The sequence below is a fragment of the Equus przewalskii genome, chromosome 1, assembly GCF_037783145.1.
Source record: "Equus przewalskii isolate Varuska chromosome 1, EquPr2, whole genome shotgun sequence".
In the NCBI taxonomy this organism is placed as follows: domain Eukaryota; kingdom Metazoa; phylum Chordata; class Mammalia; order Perissodactyla; family Equidae; genus Equus; species Equus przewalskii.
In genome coordinates this window covers 5459022-5473541 of record NC_091831.1, presented here as the reverse complement: position 1 = coordinate 5473541, position 14520 = coordinate 5459022, and the positions used below count along the sequence as shown (strand labels likewise).

Below are 14520 nucleotides of genomic sequence, written 5' to 3'. Positions count from 1 at the left end.
CGTTCTTTAAGCAAAGAGAACGTGCTCAAAATTTTGGACCTGAATCTTCCAACTAGAGTGAAAATCATAAAGGCATTTTAGGAAAGATTTGACGTGAAAGCTGACTAACCAATTGTTTGAAACGTCACACCATGAAACTGAAGGAAGAGATTTTTCTCTTGCTGCATTTCTTTTCCTTCTTTTTTAAACATAACTGCTTTTGGTTGAAGGCTGTATCATATTGAATAGCATATGTTCTCACAGAAACTATATGTTGATAAACGCTCAAATTACATTTCAATTGCTAATGTTACTATGTGGGTAAACTCAGATACAACTCCCCTATGAATTATTTTGGATACATATGGTGAGAACAGGTTTCCCCCTGAGAAAAAATACTAGGTTGGGTTCTGTGAGGTGGTTCATGTAAATCAGCTTATCCCGGAGTGTTGGAGTGTCAGTCTTCCCCTGCAAATTGAGGGGCCCCCACAAACTCTTGCTCTCTACTGGAATGACGGCTGCTCATCCCATGTTCCCATAAGGATTCCACCAGCGCTCCCTCGGGGCACTGTCCCCAGATGCTCAGCAGTGTTGCGATACCTCACGCCGCAGGAGGTGATGGTGCCCAGGGACAGGAAGGCTGTGCCAGGCCGCGCGTTCCCTTCACTCGGAGCCCAATTAGAAGGAGATCCCTGTGCATTTGGGCCTCCGCGAACAGCATCACGGATGGCATCTACCATTTGCTTTAAATACGTGCTTTATCGTGTTTGCACTAAGAGAGAACATTCGACTATTTCATGTTAGAAACGCTGGAGTAAGAAATTTAATTGTATTTTCCTATAATGTGAAAGGGCTTCCAGTCAACTCATGTGCCATCTGGTTGTTCTTTGTTAAAGAAAAATCTGATTGTGTGTGTGTGTGTGTGTGTGTGTGTGACAGAATGCAGAAAAAAGTGAGGGACTACCATTATGGAAGTTGGAAAAGCATTGGGTTTTAAATTTGCATTCTTTCACGTTGACTGCATGGTTGTTGGTGTGCTGGAGACAGGCGTAGAGTAAGTAAAACCTGGGCTTTCTTGCGTTGTATTTTATCTCAACCATGCACAGGGTGAATTCTGAGCATTTTGTAAGATTTTGCTCTGTTTTGATGTGATCTAAGTCCTCCCCTCTCGGTATTGCTTCTTATTCAGGGGCTGTGAGGTGGCCTGGGGGTGGCCCCCACTTCTGTACCCGGCAGGCCACAAATCTGCGGCTGGCTCAGGCCCCCTCTCCTGAGGAAACGCTCTCATAACAGAAGCAGACTCAGGACTGTGCCTTCCGTTTCCTGCCCCTGGGCGTGGGGGGGGGGGGGGCGGGGAGGGGCTCGCAGGGGGCTGGAAGGCTCTGGGGAGATAGTGTCTGGGAAAGTTCTTAGAGTGAGGAGCCCACAAGAGGCTGTGACAACCAGCCCCTGGCTAGCAGGGCAAACACGAGGCAGCTCGATGCTCATCTGTAAGAAGCCGTCAGTATTTGAAACAGATGACCAAGGATCTAAGGGCTGAGGAGGCTGCGGTCTTGTCTGGCTTCTCCTCTTTCCTGCCCTGTAAATAAACTCCCCATGCCCTCTTCCAAAAGAAGCAGGCTGATCGCAGCCTTCCTGCTTGTCCGATGCTTGCAGGCTGGAAGCGCTGGCCGCTGCCTCCGGTGTCCAGGCCCAGGCCCTGCTCCTGGGCGGCCACGCTCCAGCCATCTGCCCCTCTGGAATCCACAGCAGACGTGTCTGCCAAGGGAGGGGACAGCTGAGCTGTGACAGGAGTGTGAAGGTTCCGCTCCCGGACTGCTCTCCCATTCGTTTATTTGTGCTGTGACCATGCGCATGGTGCAGCGGGGAAGCTGGGGGGAGCTGAGCCCGGGGAACTGGGTGACAATGGTGTTTTCAGGAAGATTGTTAGAAGGTGACACATAGGAGACCTCTGAGGGGAAGAGCGTAGGTAAGAGGGCGTTCTTCAGGAGAAAGCTGGGAGTGGGGATCACCCTAATTCGTGTTCTCCTAATTACCCTGCATCGCAGTCATTTGTATTTCTTTAGGAAATAAGTTTAAAATGTCAGCTGTGCTCTGGAAAAACAAACTTTCTGAAACATTTTCTAATGCATTGAAAAATATCAGCACTGTCAATTTTAGAAGTGTGCTTTATGGTTCGTATTTTAAAACTATACTCTGTTACATTCAGCCTAATAATGTAAAAAAAGGAAAAAGAGAGTAGCATAATAATGTCACCGAGCAGTTTTTAAGTGTAAAATAATCTCGAATAGCTGGAAAATTAGAAGTCCATTTTACTCCATCCACTTGTGGCAGTTCACATACGGACGTAAGGCGCTGGAGTTCTGCCAGTGTTTTAAAATTAGAGCTAAAGAAGTGAGACCCAACTTAATTAGTATAAATGCTGCCATGTAACTTCTAATAATGAGTGTGATTTGCAGTGCATTGTTCACCATGTAATTTAACCCAATGGGACCCATAGAATGTAGGACTAGTGTTCAGTCAAGAGAAATGATTAATGCAGAAGGGGATGAAGTTTAGAGATTGGAAGCCTGTATAGGTGGCCCATGTGCCCATTGGGACATTCTGTCTATGGCACCATTTCCATTGCCCCACCCACCCCTATGCCAGCGCATCTGCCAGGTCCACCAGAGGAAGCTGTGTCATCTACTGAGCTACTCTGGCAAGTTACTCAATTTTTCTGTGCCTCAGTTTTCTCATCTGTAAAGTGAGCATAACGATGGTCCCAATCTCTTCTTGTTGTTGTGGGGATTAAATGAGTTACTGATAGAAAGCCCTTAGTACTTAACACTGAGCACACGGCACTCAACCAGTGTTCTTACTCTGGTTTCTGTAAATGTGATTATCCATGCGGATCTTGGATGCCAGGCTGGGGAGAGTGCCTTTTATGCCAAAGCACAGTCTGTGGTAGTCCTGGGATGATTGGTCTTTATGGAGGTAAAATTCACGTAACGTGAAGCTAGCCATTTTAAAGACTGCAGTTCACTGGCACGCAGTACATTCACAGTGTTGGGAAACTATCATCTCTGCCTGGTTCCAACACATTTCCCTAAAAGGAACCCCCTGTGCCCACTGAACAGTCACTTCTCATTTCCATCTCCCCCAGGTCCCTAGCAACCTCTAATCTGCTTGCTGCCTCTTTTGGTTTATGTATTCTGGATATTTCCTATTAATGAAATTATACAGGATGTGATCTTTTTGTCTGGCTTCTTTCATTTAGCAGTGTGTTTTTGAGGGTCATCCATGCTGTAGCAGGTATCAATACTTCATTCCTTTTCCTGGCTGAATAATATCCCATTATATGGATAGACCACATTTTCTTTATCTGTTCGTCAGCTGATGGATGTTTAGGTTGTTTCTGCCTTTTGGCTGTTGTGAATAATGCTGCTCTGAATATTTGTGTCCAGTTTTTTGTTTGGACACTGTTTTCAATTCTTTGGGGTATATATCTAGGAGTGGATTACTGGCTGATACAGTAATTCTGTGTTTAACTTTTTGAGGAACTGGCAAACTTCTCCACAGCGGCTGCACCATTTTACATTCCCCCAGCAGTGTATGAGGGTTCCAAATCTTCCACATCCTCACCAACGCTTGTTATTTTCTGCTTTTCAAAAAAAATTATAGCCATCCTTGTGGGCGTGAAGTGGTACGTTATTGTGGGTTTGGTTTGCGTTTCCCTAGTGATGTGGAGCATCCTTTCGTGTGCCTGTTGGCCATTTGTATGTCTTTGGAGAAATGTCTATTCAAGTCCTGTGTCTGTTTTTTGATTGGGTTATTTGTCTTTCTGTGGTTGAGTTGTAAGAGTTCTTTACATATTCTGGATACTAGATCCTTATCAGAGAGATGATTTGCAAATACTTTTTCCCATTCTATAGGTTGTCTTTTCACTTTCTTGGTAGTGTCCTTTGATGCACCCAAGTTCTGCAGTGCTTTTAGGTGGAAACTGAGCCTAGCAGTGAAAACCTTTGCATCACCAAGGGAGAAAGTCCTTCCCTTCTTCATTCTCCTCCAGTCTCTCGTTCGCGAGGAGAGAGGCTCCGTTTGGATGTAGCATGTCTTTAACGTCTCCCTCACACTTGCTAGTCTAGCTTTTTAACGGAAAGCAGGTTTTGGCCCAAGAGCCTTCCTCAGGACCAGCATTTTGCAAGAATTTCATAACCTGTCTCCCGCATCCTCACTGGGTTGATTGTTAAGGTCATCTCTATACATGACTAGCCATGCTGGATTTCCCACTTAGATTTAATGAAGAAGAGTTTCCTTTTAAATTTATATGGCATTTTTAGAAAATGAGCAAATGATGTGACAGAGCTTATGAAGGTGGTAAGAGCATCTGGGTATGAGGACTGTTGCTGGGGCCCTGGGCGTTCCTGAGCAGGAGACCCATGACGGGGGCGAGGACCGGCAGTCTGATGGGGTGTAGAGCGCAAGGAAGGCGCTGGGCAGGCCAGCCATGAGAGAGCACTCGGGCTGCCGGTGCTGACTCCTTGGTGTGCTCCAGGAGTCGTTCCAGACACTGCTCCTCTTTATTTCTCACTTAACCCTCACAGCTGCCCAGGAAGGTGAAGAAGGCCTGAACCTTGAGGGTGAACAGACAGAGCAAGTGAAAGCTGTGACAGTTGACTGAGAGGAGCGTGGGGCAGGTTGGTGACTGCTGGATGTGGGAGATGAGGAGGAAGGAAGGTCTGGAAGGATCTTGAAGCCAGTGAAGGGGAAGATGGGAACTAGAGGCATTTCAGAAACTCCTTCACCGCTTTCTTAGCTCAGCATCTGTATTCGTTTCCTGGGGCTGCTGTAGGAAATTAACACAAACCGAGTGGCTCAATAACAGAGATTTATCCTCTCGCAGTCCTGGAGGCCAGAAGTCTGAAGCAAGGTGTCAGCAGAGCCACACTCCCTTTGAAGGCTCTACAGGAGCGCCCTTCCTTGCCTCACCCAGCGTTTACAGAAAGGAAAGGAAAACACCAGTCTTCCCTTCCTCCTATATGCCTTCTTTGCTTTTACACAGAACACTTCACTTCTGACACTTTTGGCCACCAAATGTGTGGCAGTTTTCCCCCACCAAGCAATTCTCTGCGACACCAGCTGGGGGGTCCTACAATTTAACTCAGTTCTAACACTGTCTACGTGGAAATCGCATCAGATCCCACAGGTTAAGGCCTCAGTCCCACAAGACTGCCCCCCCCCACTTCAGATGCCAATCACAAGTCCAGGTTGTCACCTGTGCTTCTGACCAATCGGCTTTAAATCTGAGGTTCCCACCTTGGCTTTGATTAATTTGCCAGAGCAGCTCACAGAACTCAGGGAAACACTTACACTGACCACTTTATTAGAGGAAATGATAAAGGATACAGGTGAAGAGATACACAGGGCACGGTCTGGGAGGGTCCTGAGTGTAGGAGCTTCTGTCCTCGTGGAGATGGGGTGTGTCACCTTCCTAGCATGTTGATGTGCTCACCAACCTGGAAGCTCTCTGAAGCCCATACTCCTGGGATTTTTATGGAAACTTCATCCTGTGGGCAGGATTGATCACTAGCTTCATTTTCAGCCCTTCTCCCTTCTCAAGAGAATGGAGGTTGAGGCTGAACGTTCCAAGCTTTTAATCATGGCCTGGTCTTTCTAGTGACCAGACCCCATCCAGGAGTCCACCCAGAGTTGCCTTGTTAGAACAAAAGACACAGCTGTCACCCAGGACATTACAAGGGTTTCAGGAGCTCTGTGTCAGGAACGGGGGTCAAAGACCAACTGAACAAAAGATGCTCCTAGTGGTCTTATCACTTAGGGAATTCCAAGGGTTTTAGGAGCCTTGTGCCAGAGATCAAGAGAATCTCTGGCACAGAGACGATGATCAAATATCTATTTCTTATTATAAATCACAATATCACACACGGCCGCCTTTTCTGTGTGTGTGTGTCTCTCTCCGTGTCCTCTCCTCTTCTTACAAGGATGCCAGTCATTGGATTTAGGGCCCACCCTAATCCAATATGATCTCATCTTAACTAATTACATCTGCAAAGACCCTGCTTCCAAATAGGTCACATTCTGAGGTTCCAGGTGGACATGAATCTGGGGGGGAAACAATTCAACCCAGTATCTGTTGCAGGTTGGCTGTGTGTCCTTTTCCACTGAAGGTCTTGGGAGCGGTAATGATACTATTGGTTTTCCCAAGACCAAACCTCGTCCGTCCACCTTCTCTCTCGAGTTCTGACCTCAGGTGGAGTTGGGGCCCTAAGGGTCCTTGGGTGCAATTTCACAGACCAAGGAGAAGGGGGATTTTCACAGGCAAGCTTAACTCAGAGCGCAAGAATTTTACACATAATCAACTTCTAGGTGCCTCTTAGGTCCTTAACTAACTTTGTCATAAAAATCATTGCTTAATTTAAGTCTCTTTCCTCCTATCTGAGCCAAATAGAAATCAGGAGGTTTATAGTCTTTCAAGCTTGCTAAAGTGTTTTACGTAGTTTCTAGGTACAAAAGGGAGGAGCAATATTTATACAATGTCAGTACAGAGTCATATCTTTGTTGAAAAAGACATCTGACGCAGAAGACGCCTCCTGTCCTCTCTTTTCATTTTCGTGACTTTGCCAGGTCTGGGATACAGCAGAAAGGAGACCAGTAAAGATTTGGGTGGATAAAAGAATGGAGAAGGCTACCCCAGGACAATGGAAGGGGCTTCCCTGAGCCCCGGAGACTGTGTCAAGTCCACGAAAGACTCTTTCAGCAGAAGAAAGCATTTCTGTGATGGTTCTGCCCTAACAGGTTCTCCTCTCTGCTCCTTCCCTCCTCCTCCTCCTGATCGATTTCAAATAAAAGGATGCTCTTTGCTCAACAGAGACTCCAAAGTTTGATACAGCCCATGTCCAGTTTCACTGTTCTTAAAGGGGTCGACCTTGATTTGACCCAAACATTTCTAAACACAATTGAATAAACACAAATAAATTCTCATGGCCTATTTCCTCTTTTCCTATTACCTGACTTTCTACCAGGACATGACATTCATTTCCTTTGAGGTTTCTCCTCTTCTTTTCTTTTGGTAACAGAACAAGGAATTCTCTCTCAAAGGACATAAAATTCTGTAGTTCTATATTGATAAATATTTGAGTAGACGCAGCTGGTGTTTATAGATTCCTTGGTTGGGGAAAAATAAAGCTCAACTCAGGCTTTTTTGGGTAAACCCTTTGGCCATTTCATTCACTCATTGAACAAACATTTATTAAGTACTCATTTTATGAGGCAGGAGCATTTCCCAGGTAGACCAGCGTCCAAATGAAGTTCTGAGTCGAGGTGTTTGGAATCCAAAACCCACAAAATGCTAACATCTGTTGGTGCCAAAACGATTCATGGGTTTTTGGGAGGTGGGGAGGGGGGTTAAAGTAAATATTTTCAGCGACTTTTGGAATTTACAGAATGTGTGTCCATTTGTCCTGAAAGGAAATGTGTTTCGGTTTAGATAGGGTCCCATGCTTCCCTGGCTCGTCCTGATAAAATCTTAAGTGTTTCCGAATAATTCCCAGGTCTGATGAGCTCACTAGGACTGTGGAGGCTGGCTTTCTAAAGTCCGACTGTTTTCAGACTGCCTAGGTTTAAATTCAGGCTCTGACATTTTACTGGCTGTGTGGTCTTGGGCAGGTTACTCATCCTCTCTGATCCTCAAAGGCATCTGCTGTAAGGCAGGCATGATGAGAGCCTGTACTGTCTTAGCTGCCGTGACATGAGGGTCCAGTGTGTTTATGAGTAAAGCGTGTGGACCGATGTCCACAGCCAGAGCCAGTGCCCTGTGAATGTTACTGTCATGATCACCATCCGCATCGTTACTTGTCACCCATCTGCACAACACTCCCTGCTCCTAGGAATGGTTGTCTCTGAAATAAAAGCGCGTGTTCTGCTTCAGGTACCCAATTCCTACACAGGTAAATGTCCTGAATCTCAGCACTGCCCTAGGGCTGGACCTCAAAGCTTGCCGTCCTCTCGACCACTCCCAGGGCCCGCCGGGGGTGTGGGCCGTTCCCCCGGGGAAGCAGGCTGCCCTCGCACCCCAAGGCAGGCTCCGTGCCTTGTGTGCTTGCAGGGTTCCCCGGCTGTGCACGTGTCTCTGGGAAAGCTGCACCGCAGGGACAATGCGCCGAGGCAGGTCTCTGGGAGGCCTGCTGTGGTCTGCCTTCCCCCGCCTCCCTCCCTCAGTGCTGTGGTGGCCCCCTGCCTTCACCTCTTTATAACCTCGGCTTCCCCCTGGAGCTTCTGGAAGGTGGGGATGGAGTGGCCGGGATGCAGGGCTCTCTTTGTGCCTGAAATAGTCTCATGTCAGGAGGCAGAAATTCTGAAGATTCTTAGCAAAAGTTTTGGGAGCCCGGGATAATTTTAAAGACGTTAAAGCCTCTTAAAAAGGCCTCTTTAAAGATGTTAAACCCAACCCTACAGTCTGTCAATCCAGCTGATCAGTGTCCTTTTCCCCCCGGGAGGCTGGGGATTCTGGAATGGGAGGGCTGGGGGATGCGGGCATCCCTCCGATGGCTCGCCTGTCTGGTCTTTCTCAGCTCCAGCGGGCTGAGGTCACGTCTTCACAGGACTTTCTGTCCTGACGCCTGCCACTGGCCAGGAGTAAAAGGGATGTGAGGAGACAGAGCAGGAGGAGACACAGGAGCAGCAGCTAGAAGATTCTGGCTCTTTCTCAGAAGCAGCTAAGCAAGATAAGTGCTTCCAAAGGCACAAGTCAACCAGGCTGCATTCTCATCCTTCCACAGTCCTTGCTCCTTAAGTCGCTCACGTATCCAACCGACGAGTCAGTCAACAAACCCTGTGTGAATTCGATGCACAGTGCTAAGCCCCAGAGGTGACGGAGGGACAGAGAGGTGAGGCCTCTGGTCTGGCTGGCGCCGGGACACTTCATGTGTCCTTTGCAAGTCTTACCCGGATGAGCCTTCTCAGTCTGGGCTGGAGGAGGAAGCCAGTGTTGGGGGTCTCAGGGACCAGGGGAGAGCACGGCCCGCCGCCAAGGCTCCGTAAATGCTGTTGGGCGTGTATATGAACCCGAGGCTTCCGCCTGTCCCAGGACTGCCTGCTAGTTGTGGGGCTTTACGTCCTTGGGCCTGGGAGCCAAGGCCGCTCCTGGGGGTCCCTCCTCCCTTCAGAGCACCAGTGTATAATAAGAGAAGTGAAATGGATTCTCGTGCTTCTTGTTTGGTTGCCCTTGAGTGGAACATATTTTAAACTGTTTGTTGACATTCCAGAAAGAGTGTGAAGGGCTTTCTTCTTATCTTCCGGACTTTCCCCAGAGGTTCGGTGAGGCCACCATTTTGCTCATTTTACAGACTCAGAGAGGGAAAGAGACTCCCTAAGGCCACACAGCTAGTGGAGCAGAGCTGAGGCTGCCTGAACTGGTGGCCCCGGCTCTTTTCACCGTCCATGCTGCTGGGAGAGCAGCTGTGGTTTGAAGGATGCTGAAAAGAATTCAATTATTTGGAGTTTTAAAACTTGGGCATCTCAATTCCATAATTGTTTCCGTGCCCTTAGTTAGACTGCGAGGGACTTAGCTTGTTTCTGCTTGGTCCGGGCTTATGCTAAAACAACCACATTTCTTTCTTGTTTGGGCGTGGTGGCCTCGCCTCCCTCCGGCTCTCCTAGTCACGTGGACACACCGTGGATCACTGGAGCCTGACGCTTCTGAGGGGGAAAGAGGACTCTGCTGATGATTAGGCTGGGCAGAGGGCACGAGCTGAGACAGGCCAAACCACACAGGACGTGTGGTCACTGTTCATCACGCAGGCTGCCGGAATGAGGGTTGTTCATGCATCCGCTCCATCATTCAATCAGCAAACCCTTCTGGGCAGCCCCTTGCTGCCAGGCCCTCTGCTGGTTGTGAACCAGGCCCACCCATCCCAGCCTGAGAAAACCGGTAGGTCCGTAGCACGTCCACACATCCGACGGTGCTCATTTGTGGCCTCGTGTGGTCCTCACGCTGGAGATTACTCCCATTTCACAGGTGAGGCAGGTTGCTCGAGCTCTCAGACAGAGGGCTGCACAGCCAGGAAGCTCCTGAGGCAGCTTCCCACTGACACCCAGCCCTGGAGGCAGGAGAGGCCAGAGGGTGGGTTGGTTGGCTTGGGGGACTGGCACTTTTCCTTTGCAGGAATAGAGAAGCTGTTCCACCACCCCCCCCCCCCACACACACACAGGTACCAACAGCACGTGGGGGCGAGGCCACATCGCCGCACCCCGTCCAGGTCCTGGCCTCTGCTCCTCATAGTCCCCTTCTCCCTTCCTCCCTGCCTTCTTTTTCTCCCTCCTCCTTCTTTCTCCCTGAACACAAACGTCAAAACCTAGGAGTTGTCATCAGTTAGTTTATTAAATAACTGATATCCGGGCCATTAAGCCGGCAGCAGGCGAAAGGCGGCATGTCCCGGAAGTCTTCTGTTTTAATTAATTGCCACCTCTGCCCTTGGTACGTTACTGTATTTGTACATAGTTTGAGTTATAGTTTCCAGTATAATTAATTTTAATAGGTATGGGAGAATCGCTGCTGTGGGAAGAGAGCCGGTTTCCTGCACGTGGCGTGCCATTTGACTTACAGTTTCTCTTTCTTATTTGAGGCAAGGAGGGTCCGTTCAAGTGTTAAATTTCTTGCCTGAGGTAGAGATAATGGATCCACAGATTAGAAAATACAATTCCAGGCTGGGGATGGGCGTGAGAGTGCCCGTATAGGAGAATTCAAGTGCATCCTATGATGTCAGTTACTAGTCACTTGGACCTAATGAATGGAGAGAAAAATTGTTGAAGAATGCATGTTTGTTCTGGCGCTGGTGGGGGCGTTTTTTGGGGAAGGTGCAGGTACCAGAAACCATGTTTCTGGAGTGGTCCTGGGAAGATGCTGGGTGGGTGAGAGCCTGACCTAGCAGGATAGGCTTTCAGAACATTCCGGTTTCGGATCTGGGAACCCCCCGGCAGGTGCAAGTAGACGTTTCTCGGGCTTCCCCGACTGCGCCACCTGCTGGTGGTCTCTGGCATCGTACCCAGGTTTCGAGCGTGGCGCATGCGTGGAGACGGGCCCGCCTCGCTTACATCCCTGATGCTATCAAATTCGGGTGCAAGTTGAGCCCATAAAACAAAGTGTGAAAGTATAATACTTTCATCACTTAAAATCCCCTTCTTGGACACTCCTGTCACTCTGGGCTTCCTCTTTTTAACACCATGCTTGTTATTATGTCCCCGTCTGCCCACACTGGGCAGTGAACATCCTGGGGGCACCTCTTCACCCCTGGAGGGTACCACGGTGGGTGCGCAGCCCAAGGAGGAGCTCAGCGACTCTGGATGCCTCGAACGTGCCAGTGCGGAGGCGGCACCCTGGACGCCTGCGATGTGGCTTTTGCTGCCCTCCTCCCACCAGCTCAGAGCAGGACCTGGGCCAGAGTCCACCTGTGTCCCCACGGATCCTAACAGACAGGCACTGTGCTCCCAGATCACAGATGAGGAAAGAGTCTCCAAGAAGCAAGTGACTTCCCCAGGGTGACAGGCAGAGGAGCCCAGGTGTGAACCCAAGTCCACCTGTCTCTCGTGTTGAGGCTCTTTTCACTGTGCTGGCTGCCTCCTGGAGCCTCCCAGGGAGCTGCAAGGGCTGTTCTTGGACAGTAAATGCCCCGAGGGTAGCTCTGAGGTCATGGTCACTCAGGAGCCCAGCAGCTTCCTGCCCATAAACCCAGCTTCTCCTTGCCCTTTGCCGTGAGAGCAGACGCCGAATTTCCAGGAGCCCAAACAGTTGTCATATCCGCTGATCTCTTTACCCTGGCTTTGCTGAAAAACCCCAGGTAAAGTTCCTCACCAAGGAGGACCAGCGAGACACCCCGATCTCAGGAAGGAGCCTCGCGGTCAGCTTTCTTCTGACAGCCATGCGGTGACTGACTGAGTTTCTGCTCAATTCAGGATTCATCATGGTGTAACTACTGCATGCTGGGCAAGGGAGAGGCATCATTTCCTGCCCATGGGAGCTTCCCAAAGGCAGGAATGGGGCCTCAGTCCCAGAGGCACCCCCAGCACCCAGTGTTTCTGCGTTGAATGCAAGGAGTCAAGCACCAGCCACTCCCCACTCCCCCACCTGGAGCCCACTGAAGTTCTTTTCAGGGCACGGCTGGTCTTCCCAGTCAGAGTAGAAATCCTTTTAAGGCAGCCTCTCTGTCTAATCTTGTCGATTAAGCAAGGCTTCCTTCCATTCTCTGTGTCCAGAAGACATGCAGAAATTATTTGTTGAATGAATAAACAAATCCTATTACTGACTCCTGGTTGTACTAAAATCATTGTTTCTTTGAAAAATTCATGAGTGCCATAGTGTTTCCCAGTGTGAGAGCAAGCCATTTTATGAAATCGGCATGAATTTTCTATTATAGAGAAGAGTATCTATTTATTAATATTCCCAAAGGGTAGCCTTTTTGGTTTACTGCTGTGCTGCTGATATAATTTTCCATAATTATGTGGTGTAGATTGTAGTTTACTGACAGAGTATCAATAAAGAAAAATGTAACCCTGGAACTCTATTACTTAAAGTGTTTAGCCTTACCACATGGAAACTAATCCGCTAGCTGGGCCAAGGGAGCAAAGAGAATATTCTACCCCACAACTGTGAGTAGAGGAAACACGAGTTGCCCCGAGGTCTGCATTTGTGCAGTCAAACAAAGAGCAGGTTAGGGCCTCTCTTAGGGAACCTGTTGGGAGAATCGTGTTTCTGAGTGCTGCTGGGGGCTGGCGGTGGGAAAGATTTTGATAGGTGTCGACATTAAGGGGTGGCGCCCATTGAGAAGAGCAAGCCTGTAAACAACCAGGCCCCCAGGAGACAGAGGAGACGTGTGAAGGGGGTCCTTGAGGGCAGGGCGTTGTTCAGTAGGTGCCGGTAAATAGCTGAATGAATGAGTAAATGAATGAATGAATGAATGAATGAAGCTACCGTGGACTTACCTACATGACAGCCGAATGAGACCTGGCCTTAGCCATTCTCTAGCTGTGTGACTTGGGCCAAATTGCCTTTACTCTGGGTTGTGGTCGTCTCAGCTCTGGGAGGATCCTCATTCCTCCTCCCCAGATGGCCGAGCATAGGGTGAGGGGCCGTGAAATCGCCTGGCACATGACGTGCTTGGCACCCAGCAGGCCCTGCCATGCCAGTGGGCAGCGTTACCCCAGAAGCATCCAGGCTGGACAGCCGTGGTGCCCGTGCACCTCACAGGCTGGTGGGGAAACAGGAGCCGTGCCTCCCTGGCCAGGCGTGAAGTGGGCCAGGCCTTCGGAGGGACACTGGCCCCCGTGTCCCCTCGAGGCACAAGCGAGGTTGTGTGTGCACCTCATGGTTGGTGTGTCCAGGGAGTTCTGAAGCAGCTTCTCTGAGTTATAAAATACAGAGTTCTTTCCTCACTTGCAATTTGGGAGCAGATTTTCTTCCAAATAACCAGAGGTGCAGTTATAAATAATTCATGTGCCTTGTTTGGCCCAATTCACATTCTTCAGAAGATGGGGCAATGCTTTGAAGTCTTCCCTTCTTGAGGGACAGAGACCCACCCTGTTGGGCTGGACCAAGCTTCGGCCCTAATTAGATATTTACACAGGAGACCTGAGCGAGGAGGGTGGATTTATTTTTAATAAAAGAAGATTAAAACCTGTGTATCTGCAACATATTAAGGAAGACTGAGCCAAATTAAGTCCTCCCACAGCTGTGGAGAGTGGTGGCCCGAAAAGGAAGTATTTCGCTTGGAATGACTAAAACTTCTTGCTTTGAGTCAGGAAGAAGATCAGGCTTCTCCTCTCCCCCCCCAATCTCAGATTCGTTGGTTGGAGTTCTGAGTGAGGCTTCTGGTAATGGAGAACCGCTTTACATCCGGACATGGGGCTGGGTGTCCATTTGGGGAGTGGCAGCCACAGGCTGTGTGATGAAGACAGGAGGGGATGACCCAGCCGGGGAGGGCGCAGGGTGGGGCATGTGGCACTCGGCAAGTCCAGGTTCGTGCTGAGGAACCCACCCACGCAACCACACAGGAAGGCAGGCCAGACCTGGCTTTCCCAAAGAAGCCAGATCTCCAGCATTTAGGTGACTCTCCCACTTTTAAAATATTTCAGACTAATTTAAAAGCTTTCCAAGTATGAGCGTACACCTACTCCCTGAATCGATGGAAAACATTTGTCCACAAAAACCCTTGTACCTGAGTATTCATACAGCTTTGTTTATAACAGCAAAAAAAAAAAAAAAAAAAAGGAAAACAACCTAAATGTGTATCAAGAGGAGAGTGGGTAAGCAAACTGTGGGAGTCATACAATGGAAGAGTCTTTAGCAGTAAAAAGGAATGGACCTCTGACGCCCACAGCAACGTGGATGAGCCTCAAAAACCTGTTGAATTCAAGAAACTAGACACAAAAGAGAAAGTATGTGCCGTATGGCTCCATTTATAGGAAGTTCAAGAACAGGCAAAGCTAATCATCTCTGGAGATAGAAATCAGAACAGTGCATGCTTCTTGGGGATCGGGGGAGAGTAGACT

General features: G+C 48.9%; 1 protein-coding gene across 15 annotated transcripts in view; it reads left to right on the top strand.

Annotated features, from left to right (window-relative positions):
- The window catches only part of PTPRE (protein tyrosine phosphatase receptor type E), a 171706-nt gene that overhangs the window by 81540 nt on the left and 75646 nt on the right, over positions 1-14520 (top strand). The gene's annotated exons all lie outside the window — the stretch shown is intronic.